Consider the following 16,931-nt stretch of genomic DNA (forward strand, 5'->3'; position numbering starts at 1 on the left):
ACTTTTTCCTGCTCATTGAAAGTGTGTGAAAAATGAGCCTTCCTCAGAAAATTTAGATATCATCTCTTTGAGAAATGTCAGAGAATCAGTGGGTGTATTTGAAACCACAATTTCAGTGTTGAACGAGTTGAAATTCCAAATCAATTCAATCATTTTAACAATTGTCTTCTGATAAGAGTAGTAGGGAAATGAGATGTTACCTGAAATGAGAGGAAGAAAAAGATGCTTCTGCCGTCCCGTTTTACATGATATTAAGGCATCGGTTGTGTTTATAAGGGTGGGAATCAGCCGAAGTTCAAAACGTCATGGTCTTCAGTGCTGTTGGAAGGGATTTATAGGTATTAAGCAATGTAATTTACAAAAAGGAAGGAGTAGGCAAAAAGATGATAACCCTGTATTGCAACTAATCCCCCTTACAGTACGTGGAAAGATCCTTGAGTACAGAGCCAGCAGTATGCCCTGAGCTGAGTGCTCTCCCACCTATGACATAACACTCCACCAAAAAGGGGAATAAAGATACAAGGGTGTTGCTTAGCCCAAAAATCAGAGGCTGGGCAAAGCATGATGGGGTCAGTGATAGGTATAATGAGAAGTGCAGTAGAAGAAAGATGAGATTTTGCGGGTGGAGGAATCATAAAACCCATTCTTTCTTTGGGAAAGCTCTGGAATATTGTGGCAACAGCCCTGGAAGATTTCGGAAGGTCATGAAGAGGAGAGGGATGGAGATTTTAGAAAGGAACTTGAAAGTGTGGTTTAGTTTGGATAAGAGGCAAATGAATTTTCTATGAAAAGTAGAGTCGGGCTGCCTTTTGTGAGTACCCATTTGAGATTAATGGTCGTAAATATAATTAGGTCTGGTCAGCGCATTTGTGGGACTACGACTCTCCTCAGTCACATCATGATGAACAAGCACTTGAGTTATTATTACATTACTTACCCACCGGTTTTCTTTCCCTTGGACTTCCTCTGCTATAGCTATATCAATCTTCCAAACACAGTTTTCTGCATAAATTAATCTCTAGGCCATAGGAATTCACTGTTTCCCCATTATCTTAAAAACCAAGGGCTTACTTTTGATTTCAGGTCTAATGAATATGCAGATTTTATACCACAAAATATGACCTCCTATCACAATTTCCAACCAGAGAAAACTATAAAATAAATTTCTGTGGGTGCTTTCCTTCCACTTTTATTTATTTAAAATTAGTTAAAATACATTAATTTGGGGGTTCATTCTATGTGATATTCTGATGATTGGGGTTTCCTCCAAGCTCTTCTCTTCCAACTCGACTGGCAGGTCCCTGATGTGGGGACCCAAGGACTCGGTGAGGCGTGGGCCCTGCAGTCTTGGATTGCCTAGGCTAACCCAGCAACACCTCACAGTTTCACAAACTGATTCATGGGGGTACCAAGTGATATCAGGAATGGAACTGGAATTTGCCACTTACAAAGCCTGTGCTTTAACTCTTGTACTATTTCTCCAGGTCCACGGTTATATATTTTAATAATTTATTAGTGATATATTTTAGATTTTAGAAGCAACTGGCAGTTGTCTAGAAATGTTTTAGAAGATGACAACATTGTTTCCTGATTCAAAGAGAGCGACAAAGAGTCCTTTCCTCAAACTGCGATGATAGCTTCAATTAGAGCATTACCCATGGAATGATAAATGAGTTGATGAGGATGGGTGATAATTTGGAGCTAAAACACCCTAATTTGATGAAGGAAGTACCCATCATCACCACCTTCACCTGGATCTGGGACCACGCTTCTCCCTCCATGTGGAGTCCTGAGGTTGCTTTCTCCCTGAGCTGTCTACCTTTTCTGGGTTCTGAGTCATCTGTCCATGAATAGATCCTGCAGCTTAAAAGGTCAGAGACGGCTCAAAGGGCTGCAAGAAGGTGTTTTGCATGCAGGAGCCCTGGCTTTTATCCCAATACAGCATGTTCCAGAGCATGGCTGAGTGCAGTCCCAAAAGAATAAAAATAGACACGCCAATAAAAAATATATATGATAAATGATTTTTCATGTGCATGACTGTATAGGTATTGGTAATATTGAAAAAAAAGGAGTGGAAAGAGGAGAAACGAGATGAGGGAAAATACTGGTTTAGTTTTGTACAGGTGCATTTGGGAGACAGCTAGAAACCTGCTGGTATTGGCATGCATCAATCTGAAGTTTAAGAGCACATTAAACTCCATAGATTAGTGTGTCATTATGTGCTCAGAGTGTTTATTTAGAATTAAGAAGGGTGGCTTGTATGGATTTCTTCAGGATGTTGGTGGTGAGTGGGGGAGGGATTTTTTTAAAGATGGAGAAAGAGGAATAGTAACAGAGAAAAGGTAGAGTGAAAAAAAGTATTAAGTGTATTACAGAATTAGTGTAAGAGCTTTCTAAACCCACTGATATTTATATTTAGTAAGAACACGTTATATGTAGGACAATTTATATTTAGAAAGTAATATAGGCAGGTTCTTAATCTGGACTATCTGCTTGCAACATCTGGTCACCTTTTAAAATGATATGTCCATCTATATACTTTATATGCCTAATCACAATCACAAATCAAATCACAAATCATCCTGTTATTCGTCGATTGCCTCGAGCAGGCCCCAGTAACGTCTCCTTCATCCTAGCCCTGAGATTATATTCAAGGCTCTTTAGGAGAATGAGACCCATCATTGTTACTGGTATTTGGCATATTATATTTGGCATTATTATGATAGCTTATTATCTCATTCCTACTTTATGCCTAATCAATAAAATGAAAATATCTCAGCAGTGAGAGGTAAACATTTCTTCTTTTTTTTTCCACTTCTGATGAATCTAATGCTGGCTATCTGTAGAGATTTGCTAAGAAATAGTGATTTAGCTCTTCATATATTTCATATATATTACAGAGAAAGCACAAAAGAAAATTAAAGTTTAAGTGAAGACACTCAGAGTACTAACTGTGAAAGGGGAATATATGAGTGTTTTATGGGTGGATTTTAAGAAAATGGAGAAATCTCTTAATTCCGTGTCTAACCTCTGTAGTTTGCCTTTCTGGCTATGTCTCAAGAAATCAATCTAATTCTCTACCTCCAGGGTTAGGGCTGGCTCTGTGATTTGCTTTGACCAATAGAATGTCATAGCAGTGATATCTGAAAAGTGCCTTGCCTGGGCTTCCAAAGGCTTTCCCAATGTTCTCATTTTCATGCCTTTCTGTGAATAAGTTCAGGTGGCTATCTCCAAAGTGAAAATCTGCTCTCTTTAGCACAGCTCATAGATGTAAATGAGGTGATCTTAAGCAAGCCAGCTCCAACTGAATCGCAAGAGAATTGCAAATTGATCACTGATCCCAGGTGAGACCTTGTGACCATCCTTTCTTAGAACACATAGCTAACTCTCAGAATAATTCATATGGAAAATGGTTGGTTTTTTCTTCAGCCCCCACGTTTGAAAAGCTTTATCCTCTCTTTAGTAAAACCTATATATGAAAAAATGACCATTAGATGTAATTGACCAATCTGTTGAAAGTCATTTCATATATAAATATTATTTAAATGTTCTACAAAACCTACTCTTAAATTCCCCTTCTCCAGCAATCTATCAGTGCTCTATCAGAAACATAACAGTATGGTTATATCGTTGTTCATGACTCTTAAGCTTTTAATATTAATTCCCCCTCTGATTGCATTCCCAAAATCTCCACTTCATAACTGTAACTAAAAGAATGTAGTCAAAGATAGACATTTCCGTTGATGGTCGTCCAATAAGTTAAATAAGCAGCACATATTCTTTGCCATTTTCTCCTTGTCAGAAACATTTCCTGTGAACTTGGCCTCCTGTGTCTCATTTTATTCCAACACTCTGTGACTTGGGCACCATTGTATCCTATTTTACAGATGAGGAATCAGAGGCACAGAGAGGATAAAGTGACTTGCTCAAGGCCACTCAACTAGGCAGTGACTGGGAAGTGACTCAACACAGGTTTGGCGGAATTTACAATCAGTTTTCCAAACTAGTTTTACTAACTATTGAGTTTTATGAGCTAAGAGTAAGCACTTTTAGGACACTCTCCCAAAATTTTGTTTATGATCTTGCTGAAAGAGAATGTGGGGTCATGTTTGTATTCTTCTATAGAGAAAAAGAACAATGCATGTTCTTTGAGGGCTTATCATTTTGTCAGGCACTTTTGTTTATGATATATATTTCATATATACATTCACACATATAAATATAAATATATATATATTTCCTTTGGGATCTGCAGTAAGAGATGATGGTAGAAAAGTGCTCACTAGTTTTATTATTTCACTCTAGCATTTATGGATAGTTCAGTCAGATCTGCTTTGCCTTCATTATTGAATTGGGAAACTTATGACTGATCATAAACCATAATCTTGCTATTTTCATTTCTTGCTATTTTCATTAAATAAACAGAGCTAAATACTGCAAGGAGGTTATGGGTATAGCATAGTTACAGCACAAGTACTTCATATGTCTGTTTTATCTCAGGCATTGTTCAAACGTGCATACATATATACAGACTTAATGTTAGGAAGATCCCTTAGAGGAAACCAGGAAATGAGCATAATAGTGAAGCTCTAAGAGAAACCGTCATTTGAGGGAGTTTGTGACAATGAGTTAATATTCTAGTGTATGTTATTTGAGTGGGCTAGAGCAATAGCACACCGGGTAGGGCGTTTGCACATGGCCAACCTGAGTTCGATTCCTCTGCCCCTCTAGGAGAGCCCGGCAAGCTACCAAGAGTATCTTGCCCGCATGGCAAAGCCTGGCAAGCTCCCTGTGATGTATTCGATATGCCAAGCACAGTAACAAGTCTCACAATGTTACTGGGCCTGCTCGAGCAAATCGATGAACAACAGGAGGACAGAGCTACAGTGCGGTGCTACATATATATATATATATATATATATATGTATAATCTGATATAATCCTCACTAGGACCCTGTCTGACACATATAATTCTTATATTTATGACAAGTTAATTAAGGAAATAACATTTATACTACCTAGAAACTTATAAGGCTAAACTTCTAATACAGGTTTAACAGGGACTAAACCTCAATATCTTTCTGTCTCACACTTTGACCTCTCTATTTAAATTTATAACCATTGGTAAATTCTTTTTCATGTCAGAGTCTTAGTCCTTTCTCACAGCTAACCTACTACAGACTGCTCATTTGAGAGCCTTCCTATTTGAATGTCATTTTCTCAGAGATGCCTTCCTAAGATCCCATAAAAGCTTGACTTTTCCCGTTAAGAACTATCAAGGTACTTCCCCTTTAAAGGTTACACCTAAGAAAGTATCTTTTTGTTTTGAATATCTGTGACAGAGGGATATTTTGTGATATGTACCGTTAAAACCTTTTATTGATACGCTGATCATGACTCCAAGCAGTCCTTCCAGGAATATTTTGTAAACGGGTTCAGGACATAGTTAAAAATGTAGATTATGTATCTATGGTCTATATCTTTAAATTAAAAAAAACCTGGATAATAAGGATTAAGTAAATATTGCCTTGACTTGGGCCAATACTTTTAAGATATTAAGGCCGTGTCAGAAGAACTTCTCTTGGCTTGAAAGTCTGAAATGGGCTGCTAATGGTGCCCAGCAAATAGAACACTTGCCTTGCAAGGGTGAGCCCTGTTTGATTCTCACAGAACAAACAAACAACTACCAAAAGCCTGTCCCGGATTCCACAGAAATATCATCCTTGACTGTACTGGTTATGTGCACATTGTAGGCCACTGAGCTCAAGCAACCTAGTCCAGGACTTGAGCTATAGTACCGGGTGAAGGTGCTTGCTTTCCATGTGTCTGAAGTTGGTTTGACCCCCAACACTGCATGTGGTTCCCCTTCCACACCAATAGGAATATTCCCTGAGCATAGTCAGAAGGGAACACTGAGCACAGATAGTTGTGATCCACCCGCAAATCAAATAAACCAAACAAACAGAAAAAGGGAGTTTAGGAAGAACTACAGTCTTGTTTCCATAGATGCCTCTGGCTGGAACGATAGTCCAGGGTTAGAGTGATGTCCTTGCCCAGGTACACCTAAGTTCCATCGCTAGCACACTGGAAGGTTTCCTGAGCACTTTAGGAGTTATATCTGAGCACGGTGGCCTGGGCAAGCCCTGAGGACTCCTGAGTGTGACCCCCAAACAACCACCCCCACAAGCACCAAAAGAATAAGAAAATAACTAGATCAGAATAGTATGAATTGCATCATAGAGTAATTTTAATCGAGGGCACTTGAAGGGAAAGGTGTGTATCAATATCTCACTTATTCCCATTCAAACCAGAAGTCAGGGATTGAGTTGATTGAAATAAATGTCTTCCTCTATTATTCCTATGACTTTAAACTCTTCTTATCAAGTAGCAATATTTAAATAAATAGGAGTGATTTATATCGCCGACTGTCCTAATTATCAATTTTGATGACTATAAGGATGAATAATTTCCCTTTTGGAGGAGATAACTCTCAAACAGATGACTTGGAACCAGGTAGAGAAAAAATATGCTTGGTTTTATTATTCAATTTCATGCTGGAACATTAACACTGCATAAAGCCAATCATAAAAGCAGACTTTAATGTACTTAGAAATAATTATTTCAAATAAATACATAAATGTGAAAAATATAATCTATGTAAATCTATGTAAATGGATAGTTACAGTGAATTAGTATATAGCATTACTGAGTGTACTGCTCAGGGTTTCATTAAATAAAAAAGACTAAAGACCTGGGTTAGCAAGAAAAAGCTCTTTTGCTCTATTTCAGTTGCTTTAGGTTGTTAATCTGATCCAAGATGATCAACTTCTCATTAATCATAATAATTAGGGGTAGATTTACTGAGCATTAGTGTAATTTTCAATCATGCTAATAGTTGTGCAATCCTCCGCTCATTAATATAAATGAGGTAAATTAGAAGCATGACATTATAAAGACGAAGGCAGAAGCTGCAGGAACTTTCCTGGAACCTCCCTAAACCCCATTAATTTAATTGTAATATGTTGCTCCTCAATACTTATTTTCACTCTCTTTATTTTCCATTGCTAATGGTTCTTTAGATTAGTTAATGAGCATATGAACCTCTTAATTTAAGCGACTGCTCTGGTCTAAATCATACATACTTGTCTTGTCTTATTACCTTTAACCCTTTCTCACATATTCAGTCAATAAGTATTTATGGGCAGTCACTCACGCATTTTGGATTTACATAGAATAACACCATGCCACAGAACTGAGACATTGCATCTTCCAGGAAGACATTGTAGATTGCAGATTAGTTTGTAATTATTTGTAGATTGGTTGGTAATTCTTATTGTAGATTAGAAGTAGACATTGTGTATTAGTTTGTACAATATTATTAAAAGCAAAGAAGTACTTTTAAAAAAATATTCTCCCTTTGGAATGCCCTGCCACAGAGTCAGGGTGGGATGGTGGGGATGGGGGTGGGAGGGATACTGGGATCCATGGTGGTGGGAAATGGGCACTGGTGGAGGGATGGGTATTTGAAAAAATAAATAAAAAATATTCTCCCTTTGCAGTGTTCTTTAGATTTTTTGCACTACAATGGTGTCAAAGTCAAGTAAGTTTTCTTTTCCCATTAGATTAATCTAGACATTCTCAGAGTAGCCTTTCCTGAAAATACAGCTACCTTATATTGGTCTTTATCAGAGCTTTTTAACTTTTTTCCTAAAAGCATTTATAAAATTTTAGAATTGATTTTATATTTTATTCATCATTTAATTTCTCTTCCTTTCAACTGAAAGCAAATGGAGTTTGGAAACCATAACTAAAGCCCTAGGTTTTATTACATTACAGTTACTTGATAAACATCTGCTGAATTTGTGACCCGCTCTATTCTGGTATTTATTCAAACAGTAAATCAGAAAGGTACTTACTTTGTCTTAGAATCTGAAATAAAACTACTTTTTTTTGACAAAAAAGAAATTTGGATTGGGTCTCTGAAATTTATTTCAAGCTGTTTAGAGCTGTCATACTTATTTGACTTGAAAAAGAGATGACTTTTCTTTTTCAAATTTGTTTAACGCAGAGGAAAGCTTATCAAATTGAGAAAAAATATTTGGACCAGGTATCTTCCTGCTTTTAATTTTATTGATTCTCTAGACTTACAATGACTGATCACCTTTATTTGGATCGAATCTGCATTGTTATCCATGTGACAGGCAACAGGAAGTTGGTGAGCTCAGGGGATCCCACACATGCAATGTATTTTTAAAAGTTGTTTATTTTTGAAAAGGTCCATATCCTGTTCCAGATAGTGCTTCACGGTGGTGACATGAGGTGTTAGAATCAAATTCACGGCCAGGCCTATTCCCAGCTTGTGCTCTACCTGAACTCAAGATTCTGCTTTTATTTACATTATATTGTTTATTTGGACAGTTACTTATTCACGACCATACCCAGCCTGCTCAGGGCATTTTCCTGGCTCTGTGCTCAGAATTTATTGCATGTGGTTCTCCAGGGATCAGATCTAGCGCTGACCACTGAAGCAACCACATGCTAGGCAAAAGTTTTATCACCTGTACAGTCTCTCTGACCCACTGTTTCTAAAAATAATTTTATTATTGCTTTCCCTCATTTATTTTTGTGGATGATGTTGCCACAGAGATTGTGGAAGTGATCACACATGTCCAGCTGTGACATTCATTGGGTGTGGTACCCTCTCACTTGGCCACAGTGCTCACAGAGATTTGTACTTCACTTGTTATGGTTTTTACAGATATATGTTCATCAGGGCGCCTGCTGTTATTTGAGATTCACTTTTCCCACAAAAACACGTAGTTATTCCTGGGGCTAGAATGAGAATACAGTGGGTAGGGTGCTTGCTTTGCACATGGCAGACTTGGGTTCAATTCTTGATATCCCATTTGGTCCCTTGAGCACTGCCGGCAGTAATTCCCTGAGTGCAAAATCAGGAGTAATCCCTGATCATCGCATTGTATGGCCCAAACACACACACACACACACACCCTGGCCCCAAAGGAAAGCACTTAGTTATTTCAAAGGAGTTTGTTTGCCGTTAGAAACTTCATCATCAATATTACAATTCTAGCAAAGGTTAAATACATGAATCATGTATTTAACGTTTTGTGTGTTTCTTTAATGCGGCCTGGACATGGAGGAAGAATCTTGGAAGGTAGGTGGAAAAGGAGAGGGATAGAAACTGTGAACGAGGTTAAGTGGAGAGATTAAAAAGTGGAGACTGTGTCAGAAGAGAAGTAGTGAGGAAGTAAAAGGAAAAGGAAGAGGAAAAGGTAATTATACTAAAAGAATAAGAAAACACTTAGGAAGCTATGGTGTGTTCTGGCAAAAAAAAGTTAGAAAGTGGAAATTAATAGAAGAAGAAGAAAAATTCTGGAAACCTACCAAAAGCGCGTCTCTTACTAGTTGTCAGTGAAAGACCATTATGGGAGTAAGGAGAGTCTGGGATGAAAGCAGTTCAATAAATTGCTTAAGGCTTCCAACACAAAATAACTTCAACTGGGTGGTTTAGGTAACTTTCACCACCTGTTTAAATGGTATTTCTGGCCACCAGAGCAAGGAGTATATGCTGAGAAACAGGTATAGAAAATAGGAAAAAAATCAGATTGTTTTTCACATTGAATATTTTGGGAAGAGATTTAAAGGGATTCTGATTTTCTGATACAGGTACTGATGCTGAGATCTAAGTAGATGTGCAATGACAGTCCTTAAGTTCTAGTCAGACTTGATAGTACCTGATATAGGTACATGCAGTTGCTATCTGCTATGATTACTATTCTGCTAACTGGTACTCCTCCAACTTTTCAGCTCTTCTCAGCACTACATTGATGTGTATCTTTGAAGTCCTCACTGCAAACCATAGAATGAATGATCTTTATTTTATGCTGAACAAACAAATGTAAACAGCCTACTCAGATCGGGACTGAGCATCCTCCACCCAGATCCTCCGAATTCCAGTAGGCGGGGGTCACACCCAACAACTGGCCCCCTGGCGTCGTGTAATTCCATCAACGGCCAAGACTCAGAGACTATAAAAACCAGCTCCCTATCTTATTATGACATCTTATTATCTCATTCCTACTTTGGACAAACTGGCAGGCTACCAAATGTAACCTGCCCACACACAGAGTCTGGCAAACTCCCCGTGGCGTACCCAATATGCCAAATACCAGTAACAATGATGGGTCTCGTTCTCCTAAAGAGCCTTGAATATAGCACTTTCTTAAAAATCTCAGGGCTGGGATGAAGGAGACGTTACTGGGGCCTGCTCGAGGCAATCAACGGATAACAGGATGGCCGTGATTCATGATTCGTGAAACAAATGGTCAGTATTGCAAATAGCATTGCTAAGTGCTGTGGAATTGATTGATGCCAGAGCAGAGATTCGACCTGAGTCCACTGTTCATGCTCTTCCCATTGTCTACTGTCCGCTCAGTTCAGAAATGTTTTTTTGAAGCACCTGTGAGGCACCTGGTTTGCTAATTTGTAAAATGTGCATAATACCAATCATATAAATGTATCTGAAACTCCAAAACTGTATAAGCCTTCACTGTGGAATATTATTATTACGAAATCCCCAGTGTTATCATGCCAGCCCGTATTAATTAACTTGTAGAAAAGAATTTGATTAAATGAAGGATTTATTGCACTCTTAATAAAATCTAGATGGCACGTTGCATGGGGGTGGCATGGAGAGCCGGAACATGGGGTGAGAGCCTTGACTAACCCTGGTTCAGTCCCCAGCCCTGCACTCCCCAAGCACTGCCAGGAGTGAATGTGGCTCTGAGCACTGCTGTGTGTGGCTCAAAGGAGCCCACCAAATAATCATAAATATATGAGGCCAACAGAAATCATTCAAATTGCTGGATGACGTATTTTGCCTGTTGGAGCTCCAGCTTCATTTCCTACATGAATGGTTCCCAGGCACCACCAGTAATGACCCACCACACATAGACAGGTGTCCCTTTCTCACCAGTTTTCTTGGAGATACTTAGTTTGTTCTGTCCTTCATAACTCCAGTAGAAATAAATGACCTCAAACTTTAAAAAAATGAGTTTGGAAAGAACTTTCTCTTTTATTTCATAAAGTGGGTTATGTAAAGATGCTGAGATCTAAGAAGATGTTCCAATGACAGTCCTTAAGTCCCAGCCAGAGCGATATGTACTATACTAATCTGTCACTGTCACTGCCCTCCCGTTGTTCATCAATTTGCTCGAGCGGGCACCAGTAACATCTCACAACAAATTGTGAGACTTGTTGTTACTGTTTTGGGCATATTGAATACGTCACAGGTAGCTTGCCAGGCTTTGTCGTGTGGGCGAGATACTCTTGGTAGCTTGTCAGGCTCTCCAAGAGGGGCGGAGGAATCGAACCTGGGTCAGCTGCATGTAAGGCAGACACCCTACCTGCTGTGCAATTGCTCCAGCCCATACTTATCTACACAACATATTAATGTTGAAGAGGATCAGCGTGCTTCTCTTGCCCACAAATTCCCCACGTAGCTCTACATCGTTTCTATCACTGCACATTTCATTAATCCCTGATATTTTTCACTCATTGATTTTCCCCATATCCTTGTGCTTATGTTAGTCACACCTCATCTCGAGACTTGCAATTGAACTGATTATAAAGGAAAACTTGACCCTGTTGTCCAAGGCTTATTTTCTTTGCTTTCGTTAGACTTACTATTAAAATTTTCCTGACAGCGAGGAATGCATTAGTTGCTTAAGGCTTCCATCACAAAATAACTCAAACTGGGTATCTTAGGGAACATGAATGTATTTTCTTGTCATACTAATGCTAAAAGTCCAAGCTCAAGATGCCAAAAGGGTTGAATTTTTCTAAGTTCTGTATCCTGGTCTTTCAGGAGTCTGTCTTCTTGCTGTGCCCTCATGAGCCCTTGCCTTTAGGATGTGCATTCCTGGTGCCTCTTCCTTTCCTTACAATTCTATCAGTTTATTTAGAATAGGGCCCAGGCTCATGGCCTTTGTTGGGTTTAATTACTTCTTTTGAGGGTCGGAGCGATAGCACAGCGGGTAGGGCGTTCGCCTTACAAGCGACCAACATGGCCGACCCGAGTTCAATTCCTCCGCCCCTCTCGGAGAGCCCGGCAAGCTACCGAGAGTATTCGATATGCCAGACACAGTAACAACAAAGTCTCCAATGGAGACGTTACTGGGCCCGCTCGAGCAAATCGACGATCAACGGGAGGGCCTTTATCTTTTGTGGTCCTAGCCCCTGGACCTCTAATGGTACACAGTACCATCCAGTATGCCGCCTCTCCACATATGGTTGCCTGTGTCCCCCTCCACCAAACACCATGAGGAATGATTCCTGAGCACAGAGCCAGTAGGGAGCCCTTAGCACTTCTCAGTGTGGAGCTGAGAAGTTCCTGTCTCCAAATATATTAAATTCTAATACAGCATTTCTCCTCCAGGATTTGTGTGTCTCCTGCCACTTACTATAGGGACTTTGGGATATTTCAAGGGAGCTACAGGTGAAAATCTCATAAATGGAGAACTATAGCATGAGTCTAAGTGGGAAACCAGTAGGACCAGAGTACAGGGAGGAAGGAAGGAAGGGAAGAAAAGGAAGGAAATGAAGGAAGGATGGACACAAAGGAATCATGTTTGGAAAAAAGGGTGAGAAACATAGTACTGGGAGTTAAACTTTCTCATGAACTTTGGGAGGGACCCAATTCCATCCTGAACAAAGATTCTTTATTGAATGAATAAAAGAAATACTCTTTTGAACTTACTGGACTGCCCATTCCCTAGAAAGTCCATTGCATAGTTTTTGAGTTCCATTATGCTGCTTTTGTGTTGCAGGAACTTGTATTTGTTTTATCTTCATTGTAAAGTTGTAAATATCTTGAGGGCAGGAATTATAGTTCTCTTTACTCTAGGATAAATCTATGTGAAATAATTATTTGATAAATAAAAGCAACACTTTCAATCACAGCTTAACACACAAATCAATTTTTCTTGTACTTTGGCATGAAAGATGAGTAAATTAAGCAATTCTTTTAGGTGATTTATGATTATTTAAAATTCTATAGATAAAATTGTGTGATGTAGCCAATCTTATTAGTATTGAAGGTGATATCTCATCCCAGTGTATGTATGTTTACATAAAGATTATTTTCATGGTTCTTTTAGTTCTATTAATGATAGAATAATTGTTAAAATAGCAAAATTATCAAATCCTATTTTATTTACTTATGTTTGTGAGAAAACATATTAAGTTAATCTGTATTTCTTTTGCCAAGTTGAAAAACTTATTTATTTATTTTCTGGTTTTCCTTTGTTTTTTTTGGCTACACCAGGTGATGCTCAGGGGTTACTCCTGACTTTGCACTCAAGAATTACTACTGACATTGCTCAGGATACAGAGTACCAAATCCAGGTGGGCTGCATCCATGTCAAGCCCTACCTGCTATACTATTGTTCCATCCTGAACTTATTTCCTTTATAATTTTGCATTTCTAAAACCTAAATAGGAATGGGATAGTCTGGATCTAACAAAGTGGTCTAACCAATGGATTTTTCTAGTGACACAAGAAAAATAAATATATAAAATTTAGAGTCTCAGGTTAGGGAACGAGCTTCCCTTCAGTACATGCCTTGTATGATTATGCTCTGAATTCAAGAGCCTTGACAAGTCCTGCTTCTCCACTCCTCCCCCACCCTCCCCTTCAGGCCTGGAAGCTGAAGTAATTATTTGAAGCTGGAAGCTCCCAAGCACTGCAGGCCAGAACAGAACTACATCATCAAGTTGAACAACATTCTGCCCCGTGCAACTAGTCGTCCTTTCCCTGCCTTATATTAAATACTGTGCATTAAAATTAATTTAATTTGCCATTTACCTGACTTCATTGTAGACATTTTTACAAGTGTTGTCAACTTGATTGAATCACTAACTTGTAAATGAAATATATGGAATTCTTTTGGGGAGGGGCACATCTGAGAGTGCTCAGAGCTACCTCAAGGCTCTATGCTCAGGGATCACTCTTGGTGGGGTTCGGGGGATCACATGTAGTGATAGGGATTGAATCCAGATTGGCTGCATCAAAGGTGAATGTCTTAACCTACTATACGATCTCTTCAGCCCCATGTTAGTTTCTCATCTGTTATTTTCTTGAGAATTTTATTTTATATTATTTATTCTAATTTGTTGTTTTGCTGGAGAATAGCATTGTGATGGATATTATCTTAATGAATCCATACCTATTTCTTGGTATGTTGTGTAGTTATTTATAAAAGTGCTAAAACTATCAAGAGGGAGTTATGGATTGGGTTTATTGACCTTGGTTCGGTCACCTATTAAATTGGGTTAATAATACTTCATGTGGCTTTGAGGATGTTAAATATGTTAGTGACCTTAAGTCTCCTAGCAAAGGGTTGGGCATATACTAATGATAACCCCATTGGTTACTTTTTCCATCTTCCCAATTTAGCTTCCTGAATCTACTCATATTTGTGATTATCTGGAGTCAAAGTAGCATCAACAAAACTTTATATCTTAAAAGTAGGAGGAAATTTAAGCAATCACATTGCTCCTCTTCCTTTTCTTAAGAAGAGGAAGAGATAGAATTCTTCAGTTGGATGACAATGATTTCATTTGAATAAATAAAAAGTATGTTTAGCACAGCAGTAGGGCATTTGCCTTGCACGCAGCCAGCCCGGCTGAGCCAGGTTCGATTCCTCTGCCCCTCTCGGAGAGCTTGGCAAGCTACGGAGAGTAGCTCGCCCACACAGCAAAGCCTGGCAAGCTATCCGTGATGTGTTCAATATACCAAACACAGTAACAACAAAGTCTCAAAAATGGAGATGTTACTGGGCCCGCTCAAGCAAATAGATGAACAACAGGAGGACAGTGACAGTGTTTCTTAATCAAAATTGTAATTATAGGGTCTGAGGAAAGAAAAGGAAAGTAGAGAAAAATCAGAAGAAACTGAAGGTATATTAGTATCCTTCCTCTTGTCACTTACATGGTGTGGCCAGATGTCTAATTATTCAGCCTCAGCCTTTTTTCCCCCCTTTCTGTGAAAAAAAAGGCACCTTAATTTTCAAAATAGACTATTTTTGAAATTTTGCTAATTTGGGAACTTACGGAACTTGCTTTGCAGTCAATTTGGTTTTAATGAATTAATTGCCCTTTAAAAGAAAAGTATTTGCCAGTTTCCTTCAGATCTGATGCACTCGCATCAGGCTGCCATCTGTCTTTACTTTATATAGGAATCATGCCATAGTATAGATCTGGAGAAACAGACTGGGTACCCGCACACAGAGGTCTGTTCCCTTAGCCTTCCTTGACTAACAGATCTCTCTAAGACTGACTTGGTTTCTGCTTTTGCTTCTCTCTCTCCCTTTGGGCTTAATAGTGACTTTTGGTGGACCAGAGAGAGAGTACAGCCAGTAGAACCCTTACCTTGTATGCGGCTGAGCCTGGTTAAGTTCCTGGGTCTATATCTATAGTCTCCTGTGTCTGCAAAGCACAGGGCCAAGACTAAGTCCTGAGTACCACTGGGTGTGACCCAAACCCACTCCTGATATGAAAATTTACTGAGAGTAATAATGTTATTATAATTCAAATGTTCTGTTTGTTGTTCATTGGGAGAAATTCCCATAGGTAACCATATGCACTGAACTAATTCCAACCATTTTGTACATAAAGTGGTATTATTCTGCTAGAATTCTAATGTGGCCCCCAAGATTATTGTCTCCTGATGAGTATAACTTACATGATTCTCTCTGTTGTACTATAAGAGTTCTGTAGCACTGTAGCACTGACCTCCCATTGTTCATCGATTTGCTTGAGTGGGCAACAGTAACATCTCCATTGTGAGACTGGTTGTTACTGTTTCTGGCACATGAATATGCCACAGGGAGCTTGCCAGGCTCTGCCGTGCCGGTGGGATACTCGGTAGCTTACCGGGCTCTCCTAGATGGGCGGAGGAATCGAACCATGGTTGGCTGCATTCAAGGCAAGTGACCTACCCACTGTGCTCCAGAGTTCTGTAGTAAAACATTTGCCAAATCCAAAGCATATTTATAGTAAGTGGTTGATATCATAGGACAGACCCTGAAGACGTAATGGAGGTAGGAATTATTTATATTTTTGAAGATTACCTTTGTTAGAGAGATATTTACATGCAACCATGTCCCTTAAGAGCAAGCTCTTAATCTCTTGTGCTGGTTTACTGTGCTTTTCTGGTTACCATCATCACTGACCTTCCTTTACTTATTCCTAAAGTCCTCAGTGCTCACTAAGCTGTTTAGTGGTGGTGTCTAAGACCCCATAAGAAATGACAAGCTTTACTGAGCCTTTCCCATTGTCTCACAAGTTTATCATTACCAGTTTTCTTATAAGCTATCGGAAGCTAGTTTGATTATTTTTCCTAACTGTGAAGAACCCACACACTTATAAGAGGACTTCTTTGACACACACACACACACACACACACACACACACACACACACACACACACACACCAAAAACCAACCAACCAACCAACCAAACAAACAAAACTTCTGTTTTAAACTGCATATGGAAGTCTTATGCATGGAAGATGTGAGCAGCTTCCAATTTTGTTTTTGTTTTGTTTGGGGGCTACACTTAGCAGTGGTCAATAATTGTATCTGGCTTTGTGTTCAGGAATTGTTCCTAGTAGTGCCCAAGGGACCCTATGGGATTCCAGGGATCAAACCTAATTTGGCTGTGTTTAAGGCAAGTGCTTTATCTGCTTTGCTGTCTCTCTGACCCCAACTTGCTAACTATGAAAGCAATCTTGGGTGAGAACTATCAAAACATTAAGTAAATTGGCTCTAAATTATACGGAACTAAATTCTGCCAGGAAGTTGAAATGCAATTAGAAGAGGTTCCTCAACTCCAAATAAGAAATTCATTGT

At 39.0% G+C, this 16,931-nt stretch overlaps 1 protein-coding gene across 2 annotated transcripts in view; it reads left to right on the forward strand.

Moving 5' to 3' along the window:
* Positions 1-16,931, forward strand: part of NAALADL2 (N-acetylated alpha-linked acidic dipeptidase like 2) — a 1,034,250-nt gene that overhangs the window by 99,606 nt on the left and 917,713 nt on the right. The window contains exon 1 of one of the 2 annotated variants that reach the window (XM_056110706.1): positions 3,890-3,972. The exons of the other annotated variant lie outside the window; for it this stretch is intronic. The gene's annotated coding sequence lies outside the window, so the exon portion shown is untranslated. Of the gene's footprint in view, positions 1-3,889; positions 3,973-16,931 lie in introns of those variants that run through there. 2 annotated transcript variants of the gene reach the window in all.

This window comes from Sorex fumeus, unplaced genomic scaffold (genome assembly GCF_029834395.1).
Source record: "Sorex fumeus unplaced genomic scaffold, SorFum_2.1 ptg000010l, whole genome shotgun sequence".
NCBI classification, from domain to species: Eukaryota; Metazoa; Chordata; class Mammalia; order Eulipotyphla; family Soricidae; genus Sorex; species Sorex fumeus.